Source organism: Pinus tabuliformis, chromosome 4_2 (genome assembly GCF_031772625.1).
Source record: "Pinus tabuliformis cultivar Carrire ecotype Pingquan chromosome 4_2, CPIR1, whole genome shotgun sequence".
Classification (NCBI taxonomy): Eukaryota; Viridiplantae; Streptophyta; class Pinopsida; order Pinales; family Pinaceae; genus Pinus; species Pinus tabuliformis.
In genome coordinates, this window is record NC_142304.1 from 106462686 (window position 1) to 106490061 (window position 27376).

Genomic DNA, 27376 nt, shown 5'->3' on the forward strand with positions numbered 1-27376 from the left:
CATAAAAGTAAATAGTAGTGGCATTTTGACTTGCTCACTTTCATGGTCTCTTTTCGTTTTTTGGGTTTCATATATATTCATTTTTTTGGACCTTTTCTTATTCTTTGTCCTTTGATTTTTCTTTTAGGACATACCCCCTTTACATTTTTTTATTTTTTAATATGGAAAACATTTGTAGAAAGCAAAGGTATGTACAATATTAGAAGGCTTAACATTAGTCATTCAAAATTATGACTCCTATTGGTATAGGAACCTAACAAAAATGAGGTTTTTTGCTATGAAATCTTTCTCTACTTCTGAAACACCTGCACTGCATCAAACAACGCTATTTTCCCAAAAATCATGTAAACAAGAAGAATTTCAATGAGCTATAAAAGCAAAGTTTAATGAGCTAGTTGTCTACTTCATGCATGGGGAACATTTGCAGAATAAGATGAAGTCCTTGATGAGATCTATTGTAAGACTGAAAATGGAAGAAAAGGTAACTAAATCCTACACTTGCAAACTGATCAAATGCTAGTTCAAGTACAATAAACTCTAAATTCTATGAGAAAGTATAAATATGTCTTTTTGGGGTTGCATAGGGGTCATTTCCTCAAATCATGATCCGTGAAGGAGGAAGTGAGGCCAAGACACCTATTGACAGATTTTTGATGTTCCTTTTATCCCTTATAACCTATTACTGAAGTAAAGCAAAAATGGAAGCAAACTAATAAACAAGCTAATCAAATCTACACTACTTGTAATGAAATACCTATAAGGACAATTTAACCATGAATCTATGAAGCTAATCTAAGCATACAGATACAAGAAGAGGATCTAGTTCTGCTAGGGTTGGGCCCTAACCCAAGAGCTTCCACCCTATGAGTTATCTTGGTACTGGATTATGGAAAAGCTCATTCTCATTATCAAAACAGAAGTTTACATAACAATGTCTTCCACAAGTTTGGAGCTCCAAATAACTAGTGTTTTTTTACAACAAAAATTTGAATCCTAATGAGGCTCTAGGCCTCTTTATTTATACAATTGAAGTCTCCAAAGACTTCCTTAAATATAGGGAGGCTTGGCTCCCAAACTCTAGATGAACTAACTCTTTGACTATCACTTGCTCAGCTACCTTTTGATCTCCGTGACTTGGCTGCTTGTACTCCTAGCTAGTGTGATTGATGGAGGAATATTCGAATGAGGGAGGAGTAAATGAGGAGGATTTACCTCCTACAATTTATTTTCCTTGTCCCATTCAAGTTTTAGCCTTTAATATTGCCAAAATTACCTGATTTTCTCTCACAAACCTACATTTAATGCACATTAGTCCACTAGGCATAATATCTCACTTTGACTCATCTCATTAAGCAAAATATAACCAAAACATGTAATAAGTTGTAAGAAGAGTTGATTTGACTAATCTAGGAGGTGAATGAAGGTCCATATAGTTACCCAATGATGAGGCTCATCATCGCCCCCCTTACTGAAAGTGTCGCTCATCCTCTGAGCAACTCAATCAATATCCATGTGTTTCATAGCTCTAATGGCTTCCATGACATCCCATGCTTATGTTGTGGGTTATTCTTCTTGTGCATAGAATCCTGCCTTCATTTATATCTCTTCTCATTGCTTTCTTTCTTCCTCTTCCTTCCTTCCTTCCTTCTAACATCCCCAAGAGCAGTGGTGGACTGAGTCTCAAGCCAATCCAATTGACTTTGACCCTTTGGATGGTTTGTTTGTACATGGGTGTCATGTTCAGTTCTTCTCTCATCCTTTGAGGAGAATGGTACTCTCTGATTTTCAAACTGTAAGGAAAAGTATTCCATCTCCTTTGGAAAGCTTACAGTCTGAGAATATCCTCAAAATGTGTAATATCTTGCTCTTGGGTAGCAAGATACCAGGCTGCAAGTTGATGATCATTTGCAATGAAATTATGTGTGATGATGATAGTCATTGGATTGGATTGCTAAGCTCTTATCATGAGAGGATTTGTTTGTTCCCTTGCAAATATCCTCTTCATTTCTGCAGCCCTTGCTTCCTCATGGTTCATCCATGATGCCAAAGGCATCAACTGTAAATCCGCTAGCTTTTCATTAGGGTCCAATACATTCATATCTATCAAAGGCCATGTTATGCAAGTAGAACTCATATATCTTATCCCTATCTTACAATGTGCTTTGATCACAAAGATCAATGAATTGTCTAGAATCTTGGAATGACATAGTGCCTCTCTACTCTAGGGTCTTGATTTGGAACTACAGCCACTATTCCTTAAGGTGTAATTCATAGGACTTAGTTGGCATCCTACATTGGATTGCTTCCAAAGATAGACTGGCCATGGATGCCAATTAACTCTGTCTTTCTTGCAGTTGTTCTTTCAACCATGCATTTTCTACCTCCAATTGAGTTTTTATTATGGCCTCTCTATCCCTCAAGCTACTTAGTTCTCTACCCATCTCTTTGAGCTTCTCCTCCATGTGACCAATGTCATCCACCCCCTTGGACTTGGAAATTTGCATCCATCTATGTGTTCTGGCTCTTTCTTTCTCAAGCTCAAAGAATAATGGGATGGAAAATTTTTGTGGAATGACCCTGCCCACTTCAATAAATCTGTAGTAGGAGTCAAGGTTAGGTTGAGGACTCGGTTCCCTTAGATTTGGGTCGTATCTCTTTGTTTCTTGTTGCATACTTCCTTCCATATCCAATTTCTGAGTTTCCTGTAGGTTTACTAGAGTTTCCTATAGGATTTCCTCTGCTACCTATAGGTCCGTTTGTGTATCATGTAGGATGTCTTTTACTTTGGATGAGGTAGATCTAGTCACATGCCTTCTCTCATAAGTGATATGAGACTTAGGGGAGGTTTGTGCTGAGGATCCCTCTCCTTAATTTTTATAAGAGGAGTAATCTTCTCCTGCTGTTTAGGTGAGTCCTCAATAACAATGGGAACCTTGGTTGGAGTTTGAGGTATTCCGTACCTTATCCTTGTACTTTTACTTGTTCTGAAGTATAATGAAGTTTTCCTCTGTCTCTTTCCTTTTTTTTGATAGGGGTGCTAAGGGTAGTGAGGTCAGTTGATGCCTATTTCTCGGTGTGTTTTGGAGACACCCTAGGTCACTCCTCCTTGTCTTATGCCCCCTCTTTTCCATTTCCCTTTTCGTCTTTGTCTTTCCCCTCTTCTTCTTCCCTCTAGATCCTCATCTTGTTTATCATTTTCCTCCTTTTCATCTTCCTCTTTTTCTTCATCACCTTCCTTCTCTTTCTCTTCCTCCTCATCTATTTCCTCTTCATCCCTCTCTACTTCTTCTTCATCTGTTTCGGTCTCTTCTTCATCCTTTTCACTGACAGTAGGGTTTTTATCATATGTGAGGGCCTTGATATCCGCCTCTGCTGACATGTCTCTGAAAATTTCCCAAGTGATAGGAATTCTAAGGTTTTGGACGGAATATTCTATGATGATTCTAATTAACCCATGGTGGGCTAGATGTTGGTCGTTTCCTTCCTGCACCTTCATGCTTGTATCTATCAATGATTGCAGAAGGAAGTATGGTATGCTGCGCCTATGGTGAGGAGGTGTTTCTACTGCAAACCTCAATTCTTCAAGAATCCTAAATTGATATCCATATACCACACTATACATTCCTTCACATGATATGTATTTTATAAGATGGTAGCTTACCTCATTCCAGGGGTATGGTAGGCTTGCTCTCCTCACTCCATTTTTGTCTTCAATGGGCTTCTCTCCCTCTAAAAAGAATTTATTTTTTGCAGTTTGGCTATCTCCCTTGTCTTCCTTTCTCCAAGGAACTCCTAAGGGAAGTGTGGTAATTATGCTAATGATTTTAGGGGTGAGCTCTATGGAGTGGCCTCTGACCACAACATTGGCATAGGTCTTGGTTAGTGGAATGAGGGAGAGAGAAAAATCCTTGGCTACTTCATCATCATACCCCCTTAATTTCTCAAAGTACCCCATGCAATTATGCCTTGTGAATATTTCTAGCACAAGAGGTTGTTGGTGAATCCTTCCAGTGTAAATGGGCTCCCTTCTATTAAACCCCACTGTCATTTTGTATCGTGAATTTGAGGAGAAGAGATACAAAATTTTAATGGAGGAAATGGGAATCAAATTTATGTGGATACAATTCCCTTATATAGCTACCAATTTCATCAAATTAGGATATTTTTATGTTCTGTTTACTTGGAAAAATGGAAGGAAATGTGAAAAATGGAAGGAAATGTAGAGCCTACCTCCTCGTAGTGCTTGTTGTAGCCAACCCCTGTGTACCCCCTATGAAATTGCTCTAAGCCAATCCTGTAGACTACCTGACTATATCCTGTAGGATTCCTGTGTGATCCTATAGGAAGTACTGCACAAGAAAAAATGAAGCTTTCCCCTCTTGTAGGTTGCTTGGGGACGAGAGTGACTTTGCTAGAGTGACCCTCGAGAAGATGAATGCATGAGTGCATGGGGATCAATGTTTATTTCCTCTTATGGTCGAGTTGAGTGAGGTGGTGTGCTAGCAGCAGAGGTATGAAGTTCTATTTTTGAACCATTGGTCCTCACTATCACATCATCATTCCTTTCACCTCGTAATCAACTCCCACTTCAGGCATCCGTAGTCTTAAATTCTTTCAAACTCGTCCTCCTTTTATTTGACTTGACTGCTGCCATGTGTGTGAGGACTAATTGTTTTGTCCTCACTGACTGAATGAAGGTAGCCAAGTTAACTCACCACCTTTCGCTTATAAACCAACTCATTCACAACCTTTACATATTTTTATTACATTATGCCAATGAGAGAGTGAAGCAAGATACTTACATGTGGTAACAATACCTTGCTGCAGTTTGTTGAAGAAACAAGGTTTTTGTTGTATGTTGGTGCATTTTATCTCTCCTGATTTTTTATTTTATTGTCCTTTGATGATTTCTATGATGTGTTGGTACCTAGTGTTGAAGATGATGGTGCTACTGCTGCTCTGGAGCTTCCTCCACCCTTGGATATCTATGCCGGAAACTTGTTGCAACTTATGATTTTTATTCTGTGGGATAGGCTGCTACAGGATTTCCTACAGGATGTCTTGTAGCTGCTTCTCCCTTAGAATTTGTAATCATTTATATTGTTGGGACTTGAGGATGATGAAAATGGATAAAGGAGGTCTAGGGATGTGTGAATAATGAGAAATCACTATTCAAGTGATGTTCCCCTTTGCTCTTTGTCTCAATTTTTTCTCTGTGTTTTCTCTTGAAGATTGTAATTTTGTTTTTTGTTTTAAACTGATTTTTTTAATGATGAATGCGGTGGTGATCAAGGTGGAGAGAGGTATGGTAATGAAGTGGTGATGTAGGAATTTTATTTTTGTGATGTGTAGGTCATTTCCTTTCCCTAGGCTTACTTCCTTTAGGATTCCCAAGCCATTGATGATCCTGTAGGTTTTCAGGGGATCTTGTAGGTCTATAGGGAATCTTGTAGAAAACGCAGTACCCTTTCAAACTGAGGAAAATGAGTGAAAAAAATGAAAATAATGGTGCAGTGATGAAGGATAATGAATGGAAAAATAAAAATATCAGTGGAATAGGTCCCTTTTGATTCTCATTTTCTCTCTGATCATCCTCCTACTGACCTACAAATAATTTTTCATAATTTTTTTCTTTTCTCTTCTTTTTTTTTCGTTTTTCTTTTGAAAACAACTAGTCCGTCTCCAAGAGGTTTTCATCCTAGCTGCTTGCCCTTGGTGCCTCAAGAGGGGTTTTCACCCAAAGATCTTTCTATTTCTCTCTTTTTTTTTACACCATTGAGCTGTTCCAAGAGGCTTTTAACCCAATAGTGGGACTCATGCTCCTCATGGAGGTTTTCACCTGAGTCTCCTTAATTCTTGTTTTCTTTTTTCTCAGTGACTTGATGAGATAGGAGTTGAGGCTTGCTCCAACACCATCACTGTTTTATTGATACCATCAATGAACTCTTGCTTTGACAATGGCCTTTTGTAAACTTTAAATCTGTCCCCATTAACAAGTAAAGGACTGGCCTCTACATCTATGGTTATGATATGCCTTGAACCATTATCATGACATCTCTCTATAACATAAGGCCCTAACCATCTTGTCCTTAACTTGACCTTAAAGTCTTTATACCTGGAATCATATAACAAATGCCAATAACCTTCTTGAAATTGATTATCCTTGATGTTCTTATCATGCCAGATCTTCCTCTGAATTTGAGTTACCTCTGTGTGTAGGTGGGCCTACATTCTAAACTCATCTAAACCATTCAATTGGATAAATATCTCTTTTTGTGCACTACTGAGATCTAGATCTAGTTGGGCTGCCATCCTCAATGTATTATACTAAAACTCAATGGACAACAGTGCCTTTTTCCCATAGAATAGCTCATAGGGTGTGAATCTAGTGCTGGTCTTCCAGGTCATATTATAGGCCCAGGTGGCCTCATCTAGTCTATCTGCCCAATATTTCCTGCTACTACTAACCACTTTGGTCAGGATGCCTTCCAGTGCTCTGTTTGTCACCTCCACTTTCCCATTAGATTGTGGGTGATACAGAGTGGTTGTTCTATGCTTGATCTTGTGCTAGCTTAGCAAGTCTTCAATCATGTTGGAGGTAAACTCACTGCCTTGATCAATGACCAGTTCTCTAGGGTACCCAAACTTGTTAAATACATTCTCCCTTAACAACTCAGCCACCTTCTCCTCTATTGTTGCCTCGAATGCCTTGGTTTTAGCCCATTTAGTTAGATAGTTGGTGCATACAATGATATACTTCTTTTGCTTCAAAGGAGGGTCAATAGGTCCAATGAAGTCCATGCCCCACTTGTCAAATGGCTCAAAAGTCACTTGAGGTTGTAGAGGCATTTCATTTCTTGGAGTAGTCTTCCTGATCCTTTGGAACCAATCACACTGACTAGTATATCTTTTCACATCCTGATGAAGAGTGGGCCAATAATAACGAGCTTGTAACACTTTAAATGTTGTCCTCTTTGCTGCAAAGTGACCTCCATAAGGCCCATCATGACAGGTCAGAAGGATGTCAACTACTTCCTCCTCCCTGAAAAACCTTCTCAGAATTTGATTCGGGCCTAGTTTGAAGAGGTTTCCCCCAATCCAAGTGAAGGGGGCACTCTTCCTCACAATATTGTTTTTTGCTTTGGAGGACAAATTCGGTGGGAACTGTGTAGATACCAAATAGTTTTCTATGTCAAAAAACCATGCATAGAGAAATGAAATGGAAAATAAGTGCTTATCCAGTAACTAATCATCAATCATTCCCTCGTCACCTGCAGGTAAAGTTAATCTGGACAAAAACCATGCAACAACATTTTCCTTACTAGGCGTATCAACAATAGTTATATGAATCCGCTGTAATAAAAGTAACCATCTAATAATCCAGGCATTCAAATCAAGATTATTCATTGAATATTTGATTGTAGCATGGTTAGTATGTACAAATATTTGACAACTTGTAATATAATGCATAAATTTATTCAATGAATGCACAAAAACTAGGAGCTCCTTTTCGGTCACTGTGTAGTTTATTTTAGCCTTTGACAGATTCTTACTAATAAAGTAAATGGCATAAAGAAAATTTTCGTCTATCTGGCCTAGGTCTACTCCTATTGTTTTGTGTGAGGCATCATCATGTATATGAAAAGGAAGGGCCCAATTTGGACCTCTCATAATTAGTGCAGTGGTTAACTTTTCCTTCAGGGTGTCCAGTGCCTCTTGAAAACCTTTTGACAATACAAACTCAAAGTCTTTAGCCAAAAACCCAAATAAAGGAGAAGCCAACTTGCTGAAGTATTTTATAAACCTTTGGTAGTATCCATCTAACCCTAGGAAACTTCTTACATTTCTTTACTTTTGAGGAGGTGGGACCCTTGGGATGATAGCTATTTTGTTTGGGTCCACTTGTTGACCTTGCTGTTATATTGAATCACCTAGCACAGTCCCTCCAGTCATCAAGAATTCACATTTTTTGGGACTGAGAGACAGGTTCATTTCAATGCATTTGTGCAGCAACTTACCTAAGTTGGATAGAGCCTACTAGAAATCACATCCATATAAATCTCTACTGCATCATGGACTAATTCAGTAAGGATACTCAAGACTGCTCTCCAGAAAGTGGTAAGAGCATTGCATTGGCCAAAAGGAAGGACCCTATAGGTGAAATTACCCCAAGGACAAGTGAAGGTGGTTTTATCTTGGTCTTCTAGGATGATCTAGATTTGATTGTACCTGCTGAATCCATCTAAGAAAGAGAAAAACTTTTTTCTTGCCACGCCATCTAGCACTTGGTCGATGAAAGGTAGAGGGAAATGGTCCTTCTTTGTGGCTTTGTTTAACTCCCTGTAACCGACACAAATCATCCACTTACCATTTTTCTTTGGAACCAACACCAACAGAGAGACCCACTTACTGTCTAAGATAGGGTAAATGAATCCTGCATCTAGCAGATTTTGTAGTTCTTCTTTGACTATATCTTTAAGAGCTAGATTCATCCTCCTTTGGGGTTGTCGGACTGGTTTGCAACCTTCTTTGATATAAATCTGGTGAGTACACACTGAGGGGTGCACTCCCTTCATTTATTTGTAAATCCAAGCAAAGGCATCCAGGTGTTCCTTTAGCAGGTTGCACAACTTTTCTTCTTGGTGAACAGAAAGAGATGGGTTGATTTTCAAAGTTCTCTTGGGGCCGAATTATATGGTTTTGACATGGGTAGGGTTGGAATATGCTAAGAATAGATTAATTTGATGGTTTTTTTTGGTTTATTTTACTACTTCTTCGAAGGAAAATGTATTGGGAGTTGGACGTTGGAGTATGTGTACAATCAAATCATCTTCATCCTGTTTTCCCCCTCCCATGGTTGTTTCTAAGGTATAGATTTGGGAGGAATAGACTTCATCTTCCTCCTTCTCTTCTAGCCACAAAGGTAAGTCATGTTCTAGATATGGCTAAGCAGGAGGGTATAGGACTAAGTGCTTGGACATATGCCCATTTTTGATGGTCATATTTCCAGCTCTCCAGCTAATGTAGGCATCGACAGTGGCTAAACCAGTAAGCTTAGCCTTAGGATGGAGAACTAGCAAATATGTAGGGTACTCCCAAGAGTCAACCGAGACCATCACATCCTCCACAATCCCTTCATGGAGTGGTTTGCAAGTTGAAAAACTGTTTTGGTCTTTCTCAATGAACCTTTGAGGTTGATCTTGAGCATGGTGTCCTTGGTCATCACATTAATGGTAGCCCCAAGATCGATCAAAGTGTGTGGGGCAATGGTGCCACTGATGTGCACATCTTCTACAGGGATTCCAAGGTCCAAATACTTTGGACAGATTACCTATCCTAGCATTAAATTGGACAATTGTCCAATGACATTAATGGTAGGGTCATCTCTTCTTCACCTCCCTATAGGCTTGAAGCACTTCTCCTTAATCAAATTGTTGTAAATAGGTACATATTTAATAGCTTGGAGAAGTTGAATTTTGACGCATAGGTTTTTCAATTCTCCAAGAAGTCCAGTCTCTTTTGGGGTAGGCTGGAGTGGTTGGGTTAATCTCTCAGGAAAGGGTGGTCAATTTACTTTAGGCATGCTTTCCTTTGTTTCCTCCTCAACCTCCCTAGGTGGAGGTGGAGCTTAGTTGTCTAGGAGTGCTCTCTCAGATCTCAGGTTGATTTCCTGAATTTCCATAGCATAAGCTGGATATGATGTCTCTCCATTATATACTTGTGGTGCATGTTTGTTGTTCAGATTCAGATTTGGATGGGAAGGAAACCAGGGTTGTTTAGGTGGAGTTGAGTGTAACAGCTATGTTTGAGCAGGTGGTGAAGGCAATAAAGCTGGAGCATTGTTGTATGGGGGCCTCCACCCCTGGGGTGGTGCACTATAATGAAGTTGTGGCGAAGCATATGGTTGAAATGATTGGTTGGCTGGATGGGAATGATACTGAGGTGAAAAGGACCAAGGAGGAGGTGTGGACCAGGAAGGATGAGTCGGGTGGCCCCAAGAAGGTATGGATGTGGTCTGGTTGGGGTTGTAATATGCATGGGATGACCCTTGCACACCCTACTAATATGGCCTAGGCCCATGAGGTCTCCTTTGGTTTAAGTAGCAGAGTTGTTCAACTACCCATTCAGCTCCTTGATATATACCTTTTAATCGATGGAGAGAAGGGAACTTGTCTGTGGAGTGATTTTATTCACAGACTGAGTATATTTAAATAGAATTCAATGGACATTCGTTCCTAGGGTGCCTCCTGGTGCAACTAGGACAGAAAATGGCTAAGGCTCTCTCTGCTTCCTCCTTTATTCTCTTAATGTGCATAGTGTCCATCTATAGGGCAAGTGTTTGTAGCATCTCACGCTTAAACTCCTCTATCATGTTTCCAATTTCACTCTTGATGGATGATTGGAAGAGGATGGACTAGCCATAGGTTGAATACCCATACCCTTTTACCTAGCTACCGTAGAATGGTTTCTAAAGGAAGTATAGAAATCCTCATAGGGTAACTGGTAGATATCCTCTCCTTCTAACAAGTTTATGGTATCCAGAAGATCTTCCCTTACTCCTCTAAGCAAGACTAGCTTTTTGACTCAGGGTCAAGTGTGCACCTGGCCCTTTTGTAGCTAAGCTAGAATCTTTCTTCATAATCCTCTAAGGATTCATCATGCCCTAAGGTCATCCTAAAAATTCAATCTTTAGTGTCTTTAAACTTGGAATAGTCTCGATACTTGCTTTTGAAGGCTTGCTACATCTAAGCCCAAGTTGTGATGTTATCTACAGGTAAACCCATGAACCAGTGCAAAGCTACATCATTAAGAGTGGATGAAAATAGTTTCAATTTTTCTCATCATTGGTGTAGTTATAGGTTCAACATATGACAACGAACTGAAATAAGAAAGTGTTTGGATCTTCTGAGGTCAGGCCATGGAAATGAAGAAGGGAAGAGGGGCTTATATTTTTCATCTTAGTATCCCCATTAGTTTCCCTTATGGGAAGTCACCCTAAACTCTTTCCTTATTTCCTTTGTCATTTCTTCTTTTAGCCATTGGTTTAGTAGGAATGGGTTCTCCTTCTTCTTCTTCCCTGTAGGTTCTTCAAATATGTTTGGTTGCTCACCTAAGGGTTCCTCCAGTTCACAACCACCCAAGAAGAGGGAAGGTTTCCTGCTTGAAGTAGTGGGGGCATTTGGCAAAAATTCCCCTAAGTTATCCCTATTCCTATGAGGCATGACAAAAATGTTTTTGTTGTGTTTTGTGTTTTTTTCAAACTTTGAAAGTAATTGCAGAATTGAAATTAAAGACTGAATGAAAACTACTGATTGAATGAAAAATTAACTGCATGTTTGAAATATTACTTGCATAATGGAAAGGAAAGCAACGAATGCAAAATGGAAGGGAAAGAAAAGAATGAAGAATGGAAAAGGAAGCAAACTAAATTACTTTTGCAGAAATGAAAATACTAACAAAATATTAGAAACAAGAAATGGAAGAAAGAAAGAAGTAATGACATATTACTTAGACACCTTTCTGACAACGGCACCAAAAATTGATGAGCACCAGTATTGCAGTAAGAATGCTGCAACGCCTGGGGCTACTGACTTTACTTTATCAACCTGTGGTTCGTACAACCAGGGAAAATTTTAAGAACCCCCCTAAATTTATAAATATAATAAATGGGCGAATCTCCATGGTATATAGGAAAAATGGAAGGCGATTTTATCAATAATATAATATGTATATATAATTTTTGGCGAATCTCTCACCAAGCATGGCGAATATTTTACTCAATTATAAAATCTTGGCGAGTCTTTCACTAAATAATAAAACTTTGTAAAGTCCTAGTGAATCTTAGCATAGGCTACATGCTGGTTTAATTCCCCCATTTAAATAGGCTACATTCCACGTGAATACCATGGGCCAATACCATGTGCCATTTTGGTGAATACCATGGGTCAATACCATGTGCCATTTTTATTTTTATTAATTCTAATATTAGGGTTAATAATTGTTTTTTGCATGGTATTAATAACAATCTAGTCCATGGTATTTGTCCCATAGTATTTTGGCCATAGGTTTCACCTAAATATAACCCATTTTTTGAGTGTTCGTAAATATAAGGTGACTTATGGAGTAAATATAAAAAAATGTTTTATTTGTTTACCATACCTCTAGTTTATTTATATTTTTATTAATTTACCATACCTCTTTTACAAATATGGTATTTGGCCCATAGGATTCACTGAAATAAAACATGTTTGTTTGAGCCTTCATAAATAGAACGAGGGTTATGGACTAAATATAAAAAGAGGTTTTATTTATTTACGATACATCTAGTTTATTTATATTTTTATTTATTTACCATACCTTTTGAGTAAGTATAAAAAGACGTTTTATTTATTTACCATACCTCCACTTTACTTATATTTATATTTGTTTACACCCTTACATGTATATAAGGTGACTTATGGAGTAAATATAAAAAATGTTTTATTTATTTACCATACCTCTCATTTATTTATATTTTTATTAATTTACCATACCTATTTTATAAATATGGTATTTGGCCCATAGGATTCACTTAAATAAAACCTATTCTTGAAAATGGGCGAATGGATTCACTTAAATAAAATCTATTCTTGAAAATGGGCGAATGGAAGGTTGTAAGTCTTAATTTCAAGGGCTAAATTTACCTTTTTTACCCTCTCCCTTAAAACAAGGTGGGCTATTTGAGGTGATTTGTAAAAATGTACTATGATACAAAATATTTGCCCACTAAAAATTTAAAACCCCTTAATTTCACCAAAGGGCGAACATTCACCCCTAAAATTATCCTTGCGTACAACCTTGGAGGTGACATTGTTGTATACACAAGTAAAAGTGACGGTTCTTCCTTTTTTCAGTCTGTAGTTGGCAAGATACCACTAGGGTTTTCAATCCAGACTTCTATGGATTCAGAAGAAGCTTGATTATTGATGAAAGAAATAAAAATCTACTCTAGGAGAAAGCTTGTCTACTGAAATAAGGAAAAGGACTGAAATCCAATGCTAAAAACACAACATTTCCTAACTAACTACTTAGAAACTATGATTTACAAGAATGTTGAGCTAAAATGTATGAAATGCTACTTTCATAAGCATGAAAGCTCAAAACATCAAACATCGCTATAGTGCATGTAAAGCACTGAAATAAATCTGTTTTTTTCTTTTTATTCTTTTTATGGAAAAACAAGTGTGAAAGCTAATCCCTTTTGGTGATATGGTAGGTGGCTTAAGGATGCTGGTGGATGGTTGGAAGGTTTGGGAGACCCTTAGATGAACTTGTGTGGATTCCTGGAGGTTTCCCTTAATTCAGCCTCAAAACAGGCCGCTATAGGAACACCTACATGATTTCCTAAAAATCTACAGGATTCCATGTATTTCTGCAGGATGCAACCGAGAGAAAAAATGATGGGTGCTGGAGGTGATGGAAAGCTTAGGGAAGGCGGTTGGTGGATGGAATGGAGTGAAAAAATGCCTAAGGTCACTTAGAAGTCAAAACCAAGGTTGGGAGATGGTTGGATTTCTTCAACATGCTTGTAGAAGCTTGCATGTAAAATGATGAAATTGGTGAAGGTCTTAGTGAAAGTAAGGAATGGTTATGGATGGATGAAGTTGGAAGGAGGTTTCTTGCTATGAAATCTTTCTATACTTTTAAAACACCTACACTACATCAAACAATGATATTTTCCCAAAAGTCACGTAAACAAGAGAAATTTCAATGAGCTAGAAAAATAGAGTTTAATGAGCTAGTTGTCTACTTCATGCATGAGGAAAATTTTCATAATAATATGAATTAATCGATGATATATAATGTAAGAGTAAAAATGGAAGAAATGGTAACTAAATCCTACACTTGAAAACTTATCAATTGTTGGTTCAATTACAGTAATCTCTAAATTCTAGGAGAAAATAGAAATATGTCTTTTTGGGGCTGCATAGGGGTCCTCAAATCATGATCCCTGAAGGAGGAAATTAGGCCAAGACACCTATTGATAGATTTTTGGTGTTCCTTTTATCCCTTCTAACCTATTACTAAAGTAAAGCACAAATGGGAGCAAATTAATAAACAAACTAATCAAATCTACACTATTAAAATGAAATACTTTTAAGGACAATTTAACCATGAATCTATGAAACTAATCTAGGCCTATAGATACAATAAGAGGAGCCTTTGCTTCTAGGGTTGGGCCCTAGCCCAAGAGCTTTAGCCCTATGAGTTAACTTAGTACTGGATCATAGAAAAGTTCATTCATCATCAAAATAGAAAATTACATAGCAATGTCTTCCACAAGTCTGGAGCTCCAAAATAACTAGTGTTTTCTTACAACAAAAATTCAAATCCTAATGAGGCTTTAAGCATATTTATTTATACAACTGAAGTCTCCAATGGCTTCCTTAAATGTAGGGAGTCTTGGCTCCCAAACTAGAGATGAACTAACTCTTTGACTATCACTTGTTCGGCTGCCTTTTGATCTCCATGACTTGACTTCTTGTACTCCCAACTAGTGTGATTGATGGAGGAATATTTGAATGAGGGAGGAGTAAATGAGGAGGATTTAACTCCTACAATCTCTCTTCCTTGTCCCATTTGAGTTTTAGCCTTTAATCTTGCCAAAATTCCTTGATTTTATCTCACAAACCTGCATTTAATGCACATCAGTCCACTAGGCATAATATCTCACTTTGACTCATCTCATTAAAAAAAATATAATCAAGACATGTAATAAGTTGTGAGAAGATTTGATTTTAATAATCTAGGAGGTGAATGAAGGTCCATATAATTACCTAATGATGCATCTCATTAGCAAGTTATGGTTAGGTGCGTTGGGACTAATTCTAAGGTGACACATGGCCCTATCAGAGGGTGACATGTGGCCTCATTGGATTAGCCAAAATTTTATTAAGATTTTTGATGGAATGGACAAGATTCGATCCTGTGACCTCTCAGCTACAAATATATCGACTTACAGTTGGATTATGATGTGCCTCTAAACTAGACATAAACTAAGGCTCATGCCTCTAATTTAAAACATAAATTAAGGCCTATGACCCCATCCTTCAGCACATTAAACATCTCTTTTTTGCATTAGATAATTTATTTTTAAATTTAATATATTCATTTTTTCTGAAGTCTATGACCATCCTTCAGCACATTATACATCTCTTTTTTGCATTAGATAATTTATTTTTAAATTTAATATATTTGTTTTTGCTGATGTAAGAGTCAGACTTTCTATTTCATTAATCAGTGAATAAAATACATAAAATACAACATTCCATGAGAAGCTGTGGACCAAGGAAAAAACCGAACTCTATCTGTTACCAGGCCAAAGGCAAAAGCCCCAACCCCTACAAACCAAACCTCAAAACTCTCAAAAGAAATACACTACGGAAGCCAGCTAACAAGAATCAAGAGTCGGACTTGAAGAGGAACAAATGTGCCAATCTATAAAGATTTCATGTCCGCATAACTCACAAACCCACGAATCTATAGAACGTATAAAAAAGATGCTTCCTGCCAAGAAAATTTTGCATCCCACCAATAATACAAAGAAATAACACCTCCTGCTGTTTTCCTAACTTGCATCTTTAATCTCAACCGTCGAACCTCCTTTCCTGATCCAATGACTATGGCTAATTTTATATTGCTTAGAAGCACGACGCTTACCCATATGGACCCACCAACATGCTCGATCATTGCCAACCATAGATCTGCCTTCTTTGATCCGACGGTTGAGGATCATATTTCATCAGTCTACTTCACCGAACAATAGCGTGCGATGAGGGCGGTATTGCATCCGACCCGACTGCCACGTGTAGATCGTTGAATGGAATTGCTCCCAAATTGGAAAAACCACTTCCTGCTTGCAAGGCCTATGATCACCGAAAAATCGCCCTAGACATGGTATTGCGAAAAAAGAAGGAAAACCCTCGGTTTCGAGGCCGCCGAGAGTTCCTGGTTTTTGGCTTCTCACTGCATCTACTCTACCTAAACCAATGTGAGATGAAGCTCCCGCCATCCTTCCTATCATCTAAAAAATAGAATCGGCTTGGCTGCTACCTCTTGGAACCACTATGAAAATACTCACCCGGGTTGCGAAGGCTAATAATGGCTTGCAACCCGCTAAAGACCCGACTATGAATAAACTGTTAATCATAAAGCTAATGAGTCATCTGGACCCCACCTCCATGGCTCTATTCCGAAACACCATCCTATTTTCATCTGCTTGGTCATAACAATTCACCTTAATCTATTCTGAGGTAGCTCTTGTCAATTCATCGCAACACTATTTTCAGTGCAGATCACTCCTTGATTGGCCAAAAAATTCACCAATTTATTGGCCATTTTGCACACATATTGAAAAATTACTATTCGAAGGCATTAGAGGTGACTCTGAATCTGTTGAAGACCTGGATCAACCTCCAGTTTCTTGAGGCTTTTTCCAGCTTCATACCCCAGCTGATTCTCTTGATCGAGTTAATGATTAACTTAGAATCAGCTTCAACAATCACATTTTGGCAGTTATCCTGTACCGGGAAATCTAAAAATTGCTCCATAGCCATTAATTCTGCATATTGTTGGTGGCTCTTCCTAAATGGCAATAGAAGATGAAAAGAATACTTCCATTTTCATCCCTTAACACCCCTCCATAACCAGTCGTGCCTGGGTTGCCTTTTGAAGCTCCATCAATGTTGTATTTCAAAAAACCCTTAGGGGGAGGATGCCAGAAATCTAGCTCAGAATCCAATATTATTACCTTCCTATCCAGGCCCTGTGGAATAAGTCCCTGCAACCCCAACTGACTGAGAATCCTCAATTTTGTTGCTAAAGGTGGATTCTTATGGATATTTCGTACTATAGTGCCAACCATCTTCTTAAGTTGTTTTAAGATATGTTCATAAAGGTATTGGGATGGCTTCTTTTCATTCTTAAAGATTCTATTATTCATTTCTTTCCAGATATTCAAAATAATGAAGCTTGGCATAAGAGCCCAAGCTGAGCCAAGAACTTCATAATCTGAAAATTTTCTTTTCTAATTGTTAAGGGTGTTGATAATACACCCTTTGTCCCTATCAGTCTGTTGGAAAATGGTGGCAAAGGAATCCCACAACCTGGAGGTAAAAATGAAATTGTTGAGAAGGTGCTCCATTGTTTCCTCTTGGGCTTCACAGAGCTGGCATCTGGAAGGCCCCAGGACACCCCTCTTCCGAATGTTATCCTAGGTCAAAATTTTCCTATGCTGAACCAGCGACATGAAGAGTTTAAATTTCCTCCAACCTTGATGCCTCCATAGGTTTTGCCAAATCCTATCCTGAGCATGGGAATCCAGGTCAAGGAGTATGAGTTTTTCCTCCTTAAGATTAAAGGTACCCTCATTGTTGTTGCCCCATCTCAGTTGGTCATGCCCCCTTGACACTAAAATCTTCCTTTGCTCTAACACTTTCATTAGTGTCTCAGCTTTAGCTTTCAGGGGGTTGTCATCCCTAAAATCAAAGTTCCTCCAGGTTCTCCATTTTCCTATACTGTTGGTTTGGTCCCAAAAATATTTTACCTTAGATAACCCTTTAGTATCTGTCTCTTCCTTGAGGTCCCCCAAGTCCTATTTTAATAGAATAGGTTCTTGTTTCCATCTATCCTCCCAGAATAAAGCTAAGTCTCCCTCTCTAATTTCCCAGAAGCTGTTTTCTTGAACTAAGCCCCTATTTTCCCAGGCCTTATTCCAAATGTGTGAGCCCTTTATATTTCCATCCATCCTTATGTGATCATTATTTTGCCATGAGCTGGCATATTTTTCTTTCCAAATAATAGCCCACTGAGCCTCTGGTTCTTTTACCCAGCACCACCATAATTTTGCCCCTAAAACCTTGCTTAGAATCTTAGGATCATCCAATCCAAGACCCCCATGGTTTTTAGGTTTGCAGATTTTTTCCCAGGCTACCAAGGCCCATTTCTTCCTTTCTTCCCCCTTGCCCCAAAGAAAGTCTCTTTGTATGGTTCTGAATTATTGTAGGACTCCCTTAGGTGCTAGGAGAGCTGATAGCATGAAGACTGGGATTGATTGAAGGACAACCTTTGTAAGCACCAACCTACCAGCCAAGTTTAAGGATCTCATAGTCCATTTCCTGATTTTATCTTGCAACTTATTGATCACCGGATCCCAGATGTTGTTGTGTAAAGGTTTAGTAGTTAGAGAAACTCCCAAATATTTTGAGGGGAGATTCTCCCTTTAAAAGCCCAAAATTCTAGAGATGTTCCTCTGAATAACAATATTAGTATTAAAGAAAAAATCTTAGATTTGGAGAGATTAACTTCCATACCTGAAGCCATGGAAAAGTCACTTAGGATTTGTTTATATGCAAGAGCTTCTTTGACTGTGGGGATTCCCTGCAGCATGGTATCATCAACAAATTATTGATGAGTCAAGGCCCATCCATTATCAAAAAGTTGGAGACATTTGATCTTACCAACTTCTTTTGCATCCTTGATAGACCGACCCAGTCCTTCCATCATGAGGATGAAGAGAAAGGGAGAGAGTGGGACACCCTACCTAAGGCCTCTTGAAGGAATAAAAGTCTCCGAGGGAGAACCATTAACCAGAATTGAAAAGCTGGAAGAAGTAACCAGGGCCATGACCCATCTCAGCCAGTTGTGATGAAACACAAAAGCAATAAGAACTTTCCTAATATAGGTCCAATTCAGCTTATCATAAGCTTTGGCTATGTCCAATTGCATGATCATTCCAGCCTTCCTATTTCTAGTCAGAGAGTGCACCACCTCATGTGCTTGAATGATGTTATTAAGAATTTGTCTACCTTCCACATATCCAGATTGTTCCACAGAAACTAGGGAAGGAAGAAGAGGTTTGATTCTATTGGCCACAACTTTTGATATTATCTTGTAAACCACATTGCACAAAGCTATTGGTCTAAACATATTAGGAGTTTGAGCCAACTCCTGTTTAGGGATCGGGGAGATGAAGGAGGTATTCAACGCCTTCAAAATAGTTCTATTCATCCTGGATTCTTCTACTACATTCAGAATATCCTGTTTGACTATATTCTAGCAAGCTTTAAAGGAATCTACATTGAAACCATCCGAGCTTGGCACCTTACAATTCTGCATATCTTTGAGGACCTCACTAACCTCCTCTTCAGTCACTGGCCTGTTAAGGTTGAAATTGTCCTCTCTAGACACCAGCCTAGGTATATGTCTAGTAAAGTCCCTGATGGAATGTTCTCTATCATAACAAGTTTCCTTTGCTATACCTAGAAAGTGTTGAACTAGTATAGCTTCTATTTCTTCATGAGAATTGAGAAGATTACCTCCCTCGTCCTTGATCGAAGAAATCCTGTTATGATTTCTATTCGCCATAGTGGATTTGTGGAAAAATCTAGTATTACGTTCTCCTTCTTTTAGCCATTGAACTCTAGATTTTTGTCTCCAAAATATTTCCTCTTGTTTACATAAATTCTCCCAGTCTTGATGATATTTGGTGACTTGATCACTTTTGACTTTATCAAAGCCATCCATGATAAGGGCTTGGTTGAGTTCTTGCATTTTACCTTCAACAGATTTTTTTCCCTCAAAAATATTGCCATATTCATGTTTGTTCCAATCTTTGAGCCTAAGGTTGATGTGTTTTAGCCTTTTCTGAAGAAGGAACATTCTTGTGCCCTGAATATTCAAATCTTCTGACCACTAGTTGGCAATGTCGCTGATGAAATCTAGGTGGGAAATCTAGATATTCTCAAATTGAAAAGGTCTATTCCTTGGGGTACTAATGCCCTAAACCTCTAATTGAACCAGCCAGTGATCTGAGCCTCCAAAGGGGAGAACGTTTGCTACCATTTCCTTCTCATTGAGCATAAGGTCGTCTGAGATTATGAATCTATCTAATTTTGAGGTCACCTGAGACTCTCCTCCTCTTTTATTGTTCCAAGTAAATATACCATTACTCATTACAATGTCCACTAGCTTCATATTATCTATAAAAGTTTGAAATGCCAAAGAGTCTTTACTTAGAATTTTGGTTCCCACTTTTTTATCCAAAAGTGATTTGATCATATTGAAATCACCCCCAAAAATCCATGGTATGCCTGCAAGTCTGTCTCTGAGATCCTCCAGAGAATCTAGAAACTTGAGTTTACCATCCACTCTTTGGGGGCCATACACATTCATGAACAGGTAGGTTTCCTTATCTCCCATAGGTTGCATGACTACTGATAAATAATCCCTAGATGCCTTAGCATCTATAATGCCATTTTTTTGGGGGTTCCAAAGAGTGAGTATGCCTCTTGTTGTATTCTCTGCGTTGTCTTCCAGAAACTCAAATCGATTGAGCCATTTGCTATGAATCTCTTTTATTTTTTGAATGGAACATTTAGTTTCCTAGATGAAGATCACATCCAGTGCTTCTTGTTTCATTCTATTACTAATTAATCTTTGTTTTCTTGTATTGCCTAGACCCTTAATATTCCAAGAAGTGAAATTCATTATCAAATATTTGTAAAAGAGTAGCTAGTTAGGTCTTTCATCTTACCTGAATCTATCATTAGCTTTCCACATTCCATCAATAGCTTGTTCTGCTTTTTCATGCCTCTTTTCTTTCTTGGGTTTCTGGGTGCTAATCTTGGTGTGGTTTTCAAAGTTTTCACACCTTCGCTGCCCTGCCTTTCCTTGATTGTTTACTTCTCTAGCCCTTTGGTCTGAGTTTTCCATATAAATAGCTGTTGAAGTCTATTGAACTCCTCTAGAGGTAACGAGTCTACCCCCTCCCTGGTTCCTTGTTTCAAGAATCCTTCGAGATCTAAGTTCTCTTTGTCAAGAATCTCCTATAGTTCCTAGTCCTCCATTTCCATCTCACTCTGGGTCATTTCCTAGTCCATGTCCAGTTTTGTATCATGCATCATAGTTTCTTTATGTTTACTGATATCTTGTGTTTGTTCACCATATACTTTGTTCTTCTCCTCCATAGGACTTCCTCCCTTTTCCTGATCTGCTTTTGTAATCTCTTCTTCTTCTTCTAGTACTTGGAACCTATTCTGACTGGCTTGTTTCCCCTCTATTTGATGTAGCTTCAGCCCCCTTTTGCCTCCTTTTCCTTTATGTACCACTTTGTGAAAGCTTTCAGTTTCTTTCATGGTGTTATCTTTACTCATGTTTTCTATTTTACTGAGAGGGCAGTCTCTAAATAGGTGCCCATGATCATGGCATTTGCGACATCTGAAAGGAATATGTTCATAATCCATTGTTTGTACCCATTATTCATCAAATACTTCCAATATTACCTCATCTGGTATAGCTCCACAAAGATCCATCTCCACACATATTCTTCCAAAGGAAGTATATTTTCCCCTTCTAGTGGCCTCAGAAGCTTTAACAAAACACCCTAACTTATTTCCTATGGCAGATAAAGATTTTGTTTGCCAGTAATCAAGAGGTAGAGAGTAGAGTCTAACCCAAACTAGGACCAAGGTAAAAATATCATGCTTTGGGACAAAATTCATAATCCATGGTTGCATACAAAGGCCTGATACTGCATAAAAGTAGGGCCCTCCTTCAAACACTCTGTTCTTATCTTCAATATTTTCAAAGACCACAGTAAAGAATCCATTTGACCCAAGATGTAGGTATATGCTTCCTTTAGGTTTCCAGTGGTATTTAATTCAAGTTTGTAAAGCTTTTTCAGTGGGCCATAAGCCCATGAATTCACAAATGATTGCATATGTCTGCATTTGGTCCCTGTGCGCTTGTAGAGCGGGATCATTTAAAACTACTCTGGGTGTGATAGTGGCTTTGGGTTTACATGGTCCCTTTTGTGCTTTTTCTTTTGTTTCTTGTTCCTTGTCTTCTTCCTCATTTTCTGTAGTGCTATTATTCTCCCTTGATTTAGTGCCATCTTTCTCCTCTTCACTGTTCCTTTTCCTTCCTTCTAAAGGACCTCTATCATGATCTATTGGTATTTTTCCTCTGCTGGCCACAACCTGCTTATAAGAGGGAGTGGATCTCCCTCCTTTGCTTCCTTCCATGGAGAAAAACCTCTGAAAAATCCTGTAACCCTAGCTAATCACCCACGCCATCCTCTTAAATTTAATATACTCATTAGGAAGGTTTATGAATAATTGAATGTTTGTGCCTAATATTATTCATTTTTTGTGGAATATAATGAGAATATTGGGCAGAATATGAAGAGTTGGAGAAGGAGATAATTTAGGGACTTGTTCCCTACTACTGGAGGATCAATAATAAATAATAATTCAACAAGATATTATGGAATTATGGCACAAATTGTGGAACTCCAATGATTGAGAAAATATAGGAATATGCTCCACTAATCAAGGGAGCAGATCCACCAATCAAGGGAGAAGGTCCACTAATCAAGGGATTTCGGTGGGGAAAGCTTCCTCCATCCATGAGGAATGATTCTTGATCATTTTTTATAAGTACCAAATCAAATTTTCCTCTAGGGAATGATTGAGAAAATCTAGGAATGTGTTCTCTACCATTTAATGCAAATTCCTAGTATTGGGGACTACATCCACTAATCAAGGGATTTTGGTGGAGAAATCTTACTCCATTCATGGGTAATTATTCCTAATCATTTTTCATAAGTACCAAGTCGAATTTTCTTCTAGGGATAGATTTTCATTAGGGTTATTGTGGAGAGAGCTTGTGTTTTTGTAGCTCCATTGTATTTTCTTGCAGGGATATAATTCTATTGATGAAAATAATGAAGATTGGTGTCATGTTCAGCTTCTAAATATTGTTCTCCTCCATAGGTATTTGAGTTTCCTTTTTTTTGGCCATCCTAGGAACATCAAAGCCCTTTTGTATCATTTTCTTTCCTTCTTTTCATTTCTTATTCACATGCATCTCTAGTTTTTATTTCTTTCTATTTCTGCGTTTAGTGTTAATGAATTTTTGTTGTAGGATTGAGTTAAATGGTTTATGTAATTTATTTTACAGGATCAAAAGAATTATTTCATCCTTGGAAAAGCTTTGGAAGTTCATAATAATCATTAAGTTGCTTGGATTAGTCTTCTTGTTCTCAAATCTAGATTGTTGGACCTCATTTTTAGCGAAGAACAATAAATTTATGCTAACGTTTTAGAGCATGCTAACGAGCTTCAATAAAATTAATTCCACTTACATCAGATCAAGAAACATTATATTTCATAACAAAATTACCCCATTGCATTTTGATTTGATTTGGTTAGGCATTTCTTAGATTTACGAGCTCACTAGTTCTCAAATTTCTAGATTTTCGACTGGTAATGTTTTACTTTTAATTTTTTTGCATGGGTTAACATAGGTATTTTTAAGTGATTCCACTTGGAATAGGGACCTAAGACATCCTAGTTAATAACAAATTTTTTCCCATTCAATTTTGATTTTATTTTCTTGGTTATTAAACCCTCACCAATTTCATCATTTCACAAGGAAACGTCTCCAAGATTTTTGAGCAAATCCATCCATATCTCGACTTTGGTTTTGAGTTCTTAGTGATCCTAGGAATTTTCCCACCCCATCTCACCCATAACACACCTTTCCTAGACCTCCCATCACCTCCAACACCTCACAATTTTCTCTCATTTGTATCCTATAGGTTTCTTGTAATTCCTACACGATCATCCTGTAGGTTTTTAGTACATCTTATAGGTTTTCCTGAAACGGCCTGTTTTGAAGTTGAATTGATGGAAAACCTCTACGATGTCACCAAAAGCCTTCCAAGGGTATCCCACACCATCCAACCTCCAACATCCTTAATTCACCTTCCACATCACCAAAAGACATTAGTTTGCATACTTGATTTTGTATGAAAAAGAAGAAGACAAAAACAAATTTATTTTAGTCCCTTTACTTGCACATTAGTGATGTTTGATGCTTCTTAATTCCATTCTTAGATAGTAGCATTTGGTTCATGATAATTTAGCATTATTCCAAAGCATAGTCTCTCAGAATTTAATTAGGACATGGTGTGATTTAGCATTGAATTTTTGTCTCTTTCCTTGTACTTTATTTCTTGCAATAGGTTAAGGTTCCATTTCAAACATTTTATTTCCTCTAATTCATTTAGGATTTGACTTCAGTACATGCACTCCATTAAATCATGACAACAAAGGAAGGACACATTGTATGCCACACATATAGTGCCGACACCTCTTAAGTTTGTACGAACCCCGGGTTGATAATTAACGTTAGTACCCTTGGGAGTTGCAGCATTCTTGGTGCAATACCAAGGTTCATCACTTTTTGGCACCGTTGTCAGGGAGGTGCCAAAGTATGCATTGTTTTATTCCCTAGTTGATTTATGTTTTTTCATTTTTTTCAAAAACAAAATATTTTCATTAGGAATATTTAATTTCCATAGAAAATTTCATTGCATTATAGTTTTCATTCAATCATAAAAACAAAAACAAAATTTCTCCAACACCAACCCACCCCACCATTTGATCACATGGTGCAGTAAGAGCCATAACACCATTCACTTTTGCAGATAGAAGAATAATATGGAAAAGAATATAGAAGAAATGTATGGAGATGATGACAATGAGGAAGATCCTATCGGATTTCCCATTCAAGATACTGATGGAAGTGTGCACATGAAGAACATCCCTCCATTTTTTCGTCCAAAATTTCATGGTCTAAGGTCAGAGGATCCAAAAACCTTTCAATTTTAATTTGAGATTGTCTGTAGATCTTGTGGTTACTTATTAAAAGTTCAAAAACTGAGATTGTTTCTGGCAACTTTGAAGGATAGAGCTCTTAAATGGTTCATTAGTTTAGGGACTAATTCAATAAGATCATGGAATGATATGCAAAAGATATTTCTAGACAAATATAATGATCATGATCTTAAAGAATAAATATTTATAATGAATCAAAGAGAATATGAGAGTCTAGAGGATTTAATCTAGAGGTTCATGTATAATGTTAAGAGGCAAAAATTACATCATTTAGGATTTGAAACACTAAAAACCACCTTACTTAGAACAATTAGGGATGAGTGGATTGATCTCCTTAATCTCATGAGTAGAGGTGATGTATACCAATTATCATTTGAGGAGATTTGTGAAACATGCAAACAAATATCAAGAGGAAAAGCAAGGGTAGGTAAATCAGCATCAAGATCGGTAAGTCAAGCTAAACTTGGAAATTTTCTGGATGATTTTAAAACAAAAAATCTTAGCAATCTAACAAAACAAGTAGAAATGTTAAGAATGCAAGATGAAGGAAAAGAAAATGTTGATATTTGTGTTGCAGAATCACAGGATGTTAAACATTTTCCACCATTATCAAGGTTGAAGAAAGTTCACCAAGAGGACAATGGAGCATTTCAATTGCCAATGCATCAATGTTATGTAGCTTCAAGAGAATCATGACAACCTATTTAACCTGATATGATGCAAGTGCCTAATTCACAATTTCAAGGTTATGCATATCCACCTCAAAGTAATTGGAACACACCATTTCCTTGGCAACGTTGGCCATATCAACCCCGAAACCAATCTTGGCAACAAGGTTGGAAAGGAACTTATGGGATCCATCCACAATATCCTTAGTATTTTCCTCAATATCCTCCATACTAAACTCCACGTTATCCTTAAAAATCACGTCCCCCACAACCACAAACCCATTCACATCCATCTCAAATATACACTCCCACTCAACAATCTGTACCACCATTCCCAAACCCACACAATGAAATATCTCAACCCAATTACAATGATGAGGTACAAAACTTTTAAACATCTCCTCTTGAGATCAATGGTATTCACCATAGCTCAGGAAGAGTATTGAAAAAAGAGATCATGTTGATATCTTGAAGGACCACATCCAAAAGAGGAAGATTCAAATAGGAAGACCACAAAACCATGGGCTACAATTGATGAAGAGCATAAATCAAAATTAGAGATCGAGAGAAATCCCTCATGGCTACCATCAAACCCTCCATGTATTTAAGAGAACAATCAACAAAAAGAGGAAGATTTGAAGTTCATAGTAGAAAAATACATGAAGAATGATCCAGATCAGCAAAAGGACCAAGGACATCACAACTATATTGAAATATGGTTCCAGATAGTCATCGTTGAGCAGTAAAAAGGGTCTTTTTAACCTCTATTTACCCTACATTAATTATCTCAAGAGCGTACTTAGTCTGAGGTGGTCACTTGTTCAAGAGTAATGCTAGCAGTATAGTGATTTACAAAAGTAAATAAATGTTGGAAACAAACTCTAAATGTAATGTCAAGAAACTTAAATGCTTTGTAACTAAATCATTCACTTAAGAAACTACAAAATCATCAATCAAGGATGCAATAATGATAACTCTTTCCACTGTAAACTAATGTAAACGAAAATCAATCAAAGGCAAGATCTCCAATTTAGGAACTAGACAGTAGTAGTCAATGTTCGTTGCAGTTGTAGATCTTTCTACTCACACTAAAGAAAATGCTTGAAATGACAATTCAATTAACAGAAAAGGAACAACAACTAATCTATTGAAAAGATCGAACAACAAAGCTTAATCTATAGGAATGAATTAAGTAGCAATCTTAACCGAAAGGAATTGAATAGCAACCTTTGACTAATAAAGGGATTGAACAACAATCTAAGGAAGGAACAACAAACCTAAGTAAGTCTACGAAATATTGAACAACAAACTTAATCAAATGTAAACACACAACGACTATGGAATCAGTAATCTTATTCTAACATAAGGAGTATTAACCACAGTTATAAAGGAATGACAATTGCAGTTGTAATGGAACAGTAATCGAATGAACAACAATCACAATTGTAAGTAAACTGTAGCTAAATGAACAACAATATCAATCTGTAAATGAACAACAATATTGATCTGTAAATGAACAACAATATCAATCTGTAAATGAATAGCAATGTCAATCTGTAAATGAACAACAATATCCGAATTAGACAATGCGATATTATTTCAGAATGAACAACATAACATTTTCAGTTGCAAATAATAATCTTACTATTCAATTACGAATTCAATATAACAGAGCAAGTCAATGAAATGTTAAGGAACAGAAGATTACTGAATAAAGTGAATTTAAAGGAATGCAAAGGAAATCAAACCACACACGACTGTAATTGGAAAATAATGATACAGAAAGCAAGTGATCTATTAGGGCCAGACCCTTAGCCACCAGGGACGCACTACTGTGGTTACTTCAGGATCAAAAGATGGAATAACAACGAAGTTATATAGTAATGATAAAAGTAGAGTTACATCTATCAATCTTTTAAAGAGATTCAATGATCAAAGTTAAGATTACAATAGTGAATTCTGCAAATCAACAATAATATCCGCCCCTTG